This window comes from Ovis aries, chromosome 6 (genome assembly GCF_016772045.2).
Source record: "Ovis aries strain OAR_USU_Benz2616 breed Rambouillet chromosome 6, ARS-UI_Ramb_v3.0, whole genome shotgun sequence".
Lineage (NCBI taxonomy): Eukaryota > Metazoa > Chordata > Mammalia > Artiodactyla > Bovidae > Ovis > Ovis aries.
The window spans coordinates 57,292,279-57,297,754 of record NC_056059.1 but is presented as its reverse complement, the minus strand read 5'-3'; positions in this window follow the sequence as shown (position 1 = coordinate 57,297,754).

The window sequence follows — 5,476 nt, the reverse complement described above, 5'->3', positions numbered from 1 at the left end:
ATTAGTGACTTCATAAAAAAGGCTCCAGAGAGGCTCCCCTTCTGCTACCTGTGGACACAGTGAGAAGATGGCCACCTTTGAGCCAAGAAGTGGACTTTGACCAGACATTGAATCTGTTGGCCCTTTGATCTTGAACTTCGCAGCCTCTGGAACTGTGAGAAATAAATTTCTATTGATTATAAGCCACCCAGTCTATGATATGTTGTTATAGCAGTAACTACAGAGGTACAGTCAAGAGCTTTGGAAATTGGCTCCAAAAGGTTAATTAGCCAAAGTTTATGAAGGCACTGCCTTTGAGCTAAGCCTTGAAAGATGAGAAGGATTTCAAAAGGAAATAGAAGGTCATTCTTTGAAGAGCAAAGACAAGTAAGCAGAAAAACAAGGAGCCTGTTGGGGAACTTTATAGGTGTATGCTGTTCCTCTCTAGAGCAAGATGTGGGTGAGGTGTAAAAGAGCGGTCCCAGAAGCTCTGTGTTTGGTACGGTCTCCCCACTACCTGGCCCAGGGCACTATTCCATAACTACTTTCCAGTGAATTATGCTTTGAGTAGAGGTATGAGTTTCATTGTCAGGGCAAAGAGGATCCTTGAACTTTATAAGAAACAATTTGGGAACTTTATTTGATGTGAACAATATTATTATTATTATTTTTTCTTCACAAACTTATCTTCACTTTTACCACCTCTCTTGACCCACCTTTTAAAATAGTGCTGTTACTTCTGAATTTGTGACCTGCATTTCAGTGACGTTTGACTCTGCAGCTTGCATGACTTGAGAAGTGTGTGTGCTGCCGTTTACTTTGGTTGACATGCTGCTCTTCCAAAGCAGTTTTTTCTTTTGTCGGAAGATTGTAAACTTTCTGAAGATGAGCTCTGGAAAAACTCTTGTGGAAACCTCTCCCCAATAAAGGGCACTTGAATGTTTTTGAGAAATGTCTGGGCTCACTTATGGTGACAACCTGGGGCCAGACACTTTTAGCTCAGAAACAGGACAGCAGGAAGTAGAACATAATTTCTCTTTCTGCTCCAGTCAATCAGATAAGACACACAAAGATAAGAATACCCAATGCGGCTTGAAGCTCTGATGAGAGGGTGTAACCAAGAGTGCTATAAATTTTAGTTGAAATTTAGATAGGTTTTGATGGCAGATAAACTTTATAAATGCAATTTACACTTAGGCCTTTTCAGGCCCAAGCAGATATTCTACAAGCAGATATTCTTTTCAGACTATCAGTGACTCTGTGTCAAACCAATCAGCTGAGATGTGAACTGAGTTACATGCCACAGTGATTTATTTCATTAACATTTGGTTTAGGTATCAAATGCTAAAGTAAATTTTCAAGTTACTATTGGCAAAAGTTTGAACATATAAATGTTATAGTGTAGTCTATAGCAATGTGTACGTGTATGCTCAGTTGCTCAGTTGTGTCTGACTCTTTGTGACCCTGTAGGCTGTGTCCATGGAGTTTTCCAGGCAAGAATACTGGAGTGGCTTGCCACTTCCTACTTGAGAAGATCTTCCTGACCCAGCGATTGAACCCATGTGCATTGGCAGGCAGATTCTTTACCACTGAAGCCACTTGGGAAGCCCATATCTGTAGAATAGTAATTAATTTTACTTTGTCATATGAAACAAGATTAGAAACTAATTAAAATCTGATAATGTTAAAAAAATAACATTTATATAGAACTTAATTTACTAAGCACTGTCACATATAGTTTATTCTTTGTGTCTTGCAATTACTCTGGTTGATGATTATCAATTTTATAAGTGAAGAAATAGGCTCAGAGAGGTTAAGTAACTTACCCAAGGGAATCCAGCTTTTTCTTATCTGGAGCAGAATTAGGACACAAACCCAGATCCATATTCCTATATCCCCATGCTTGTCCACTTGTGGTTCATTTCATCAATGGGGAATTATTTATCAGGGCAGTTTAACAAGCTAATTTACTGAACAAATAGATTTTAGTTTCTCTGTTTTGTGAAAGGTAATACTGTGTAGAGAAAAATAAAAGTCATAAAAGATGAAATATGAAAGGAAGGGTTGGTGAAGGAAGGATAAAAGGAAGAAAACAACTTGCAAAACAGATGGTGAGTTTTAAATAATGGGTGATTGTCTCTTTTTTTCCCACTTGACTTTGCTGTATGACACAGTGGGTGGTGGCTGACCTCCCTCAAGCCATTCTCGCTTTGTACATATCAACTAAATTGATTAGCTAACACTGTTGATCCACAGGCCAGTATGTTGAAAACCATAAGTGTTTGCTTTTGGTATTTCATTTTATAGAAGTGAGAGATGGTGATGGATGAAACTAAAAGCTAATTGGAGTGATTTAGGAACCATCTTTCTAAGCATGCAGCCCTAGAATGACTCCCAGAGACTGCCAAGAAGACTCACTGGCAGAATAATCCAAGTGATGTTTTCAAACACATGAGTCATCAATGCCTTTCAGTTCTTAACTTACACCTGTATAAAGACAAACATAGCCATTTTTACAGTTACACCAAAAAAGAAACATGTATATATATATAAGCAAGAGGGTTCCAGAAAAACATCTATTTCTGCTTTATTGACTATCCCAAAGCCTTTGACTGTGTGGATCACAATAAACTGGAAAATTCTGAAAGAGATGGGAATACCAGACCACTTGACCTGCCTCTTGAGAAACCTGTATGCAGGTCAGGAAGCAACAGTTAGAACTGGACATGGAACAGCAGACTGGTTCCGGTGTATATTGTCACCCTGCTTATTTAACTTATATGCAGAATATATCATGAGAAATGCTGGGCTGGAAGAAACACAAGTGGAATCAAGATTGCCGGGAGAAATATCAATAATCTCAGATATGCAGATGACACCACCCTTATGGCAGAAAGTGAAAAGGAACTAAAAGCCTCTTGATGAAAGTGAAAGTGGAGAGTGAAAAAGTTGGCTTAAAGCTCAACATCCAGAAAACTAAGATCATGGCATCTGATCCCATCACTTCATGGGAAATAGATGGGGAAACAGTGGAAACAGTGGCTGACTTTATTTTCTGGGGCTCCAAAATCACTGCAGATGGTGACTGCAGCCATGAAATTAAAAGACACTTACTCCTTGGAAGAAAAGTTCTGACCAACCTAGATAGCATATTCAAAAGCAGAGACATTACTTTGCCAACAAAGGTCCATCTAGTCAAGGCTATGGTTTTTCCACTGGTAATGTATGGATGTGAGAGTTGAACTGTAAAGAAAGCTGAGTGCTGAAGAATTGGTGCTTTTGGACTGTGGTGTTGGAGAAGACTCTCGAGAGTCCCTTGGACTGCAAGGAGATCCAACCGGTCCATTCTAAAGGAGATCAGTCCTGGGTGTTCTTTGGGAGGAATAATGCTAAAGCTGAAATTCCAGTACTTTGGCCACCTCATGCGAAGAGTTGGCTCATTGGAGAAGACTCTGATGCTGGGAGGGATTGGGGACAGGAGGAAAAGGGGATGACAGAGGATAAGATGGCTGGATGGCATTATCGACTCGATGGATGTGAGTTTGAGTGAACTCCGGGAGATGGTGATGGACAGAGAGGCCTGGCATACTGTGATTCATGGGGTTGCAAAGAGTTGGACATGACTGAGCGACTGAACTGAACTGAACTGATACACACACACACACACACACACACACACACACACACACACACACACACACACACACGGACCCTGTATAGTCCATGGAATTGTCTAGGCAAGAATGCTGGAGTGGGTAGCCTATCACTTCTCCAGCGGATCTTCCTGATCCAGGAATCGAACCAGTGTGTCCTGTATGCAGGCAGATTCTTTACCAACTGAGCTGTCAGGGAAGCCCATATATATGTATGTATGTGTATATTTATATGTATCTCGTTGCTGTTGTTCAGCTGCCAAGTCGTGTCTTACTGTTTGCGACTCCATGGACTGTAGCCTGGCAGGCTCCTCTGTCCATGGGATTCTTCAAACAAAAATACTGGATAGGTTGCCATTTCCTTCTCCATATATATGTTTTTTTCTGAATAAAAGAAGAGAAATGGAGCTGACTATCAGGCATCTGATCATAGTAATCTTGTTCACTGCTTGTTGTTAGAAGCCAAGAAGCCTGGATACCAACCCCTACTCTGCCTAACTCTGACTGACTAGTCTGCCTCTAACTAACTAGCTCCACTTAATCTTTCTAGCTCTGTTTTCTCAGCTAAAAAATGGGCTGATGCTCCCTCACTAAACTCAAACTAGCATATATCAGGGTTTAAACAGATGACCCAGGAGCACTGAGCATCTTGCCTCCTTGCTTGAGATTTCACATTAAGCCAGAATGGGCACATAGATACACAGGATTAGGAAAAACAAATCCATGCTGGGAGCCTGTGTCAGTAAGAATTTGCAGTCTCTTGAATAATAATTATCTGAGCTTCAACTTCCTCACTTATGAAATGAAGACATGTGACTAGATGGATTTTAGCAGTGATTCCTTCTCTTCAAAATGATAGACTTTATGATGTTATTATTATATCGGGTTTGTGTGTAATGACAACCTTCTGGAAATCTTTGAAAGTTGTGATCCAGTATGATGGGTTTTACAAACAAATGTAAACAAATATAGGGAGATAAAAATGTTCCTGTATGCATAAACACACACACACACAAATGGGTCTTTTTCATGTATAATAAAAACTTAAATGTCAGCCTTCATGCATCAAACATTTATTGCTTAAGAAATTCAATGTTCTATGACTCAGAAATTATTAGTATAGCTAAAGTTTATGTTCACATAGTTATTTTTAAAAGCACTTATTTTAACTCAGTATCTATTTATGTCTTTAGTACTGTATGCCTATGATACGTAGATACATAGCACCAATATTATATGCTTCTTCTCAAGACAATTAAAGATGGAATTGCCCATGACAGGACAACATATTCATTACAGTTTTCTCCTATTTATCAGAGAGAGAAGGCATTCTATTTTTGCTAGTGAGCATCACTCCCTTCCCCCTGCCAGAAGACAATGACAAGAAAATGATTAATGAGTGTGTTCCACATTCCTGTCAGCAGGAATCCAGTCTGGGCTTGGAAGAAGCCCGAATAATTGAAGGAAGAGGTAATGGTGGTAACATTAGTTATAACAGGTCAGAGAATTTTCATTCCTGGGCTCTGTGCCCAGTTTAAAGAATCGATTACACATTTCAGTGTGGTTTGTTTTGCTAATTGGTAAGCAAGCCTTGTGCCTCAGAATCACAGCACAGGGCTCCCAGTAAGTTTAGAAAGAGAGGATAGACAGAATTGCATGTTTTCCTAATTACCTAAAGCTTTCGTGATAGCAGTTGCGATAGAGGTTTTACCTAATGTGTGATAACTGACCACATTCCAGACAGCTGCCCTATCTCATTTGTCATTGGCTCGGAAGTGGAGTGCCACTGGAATTGGAATCAAAACTGTTGAATATGTCTATACTTTGAATTTGCTTGGGATTTA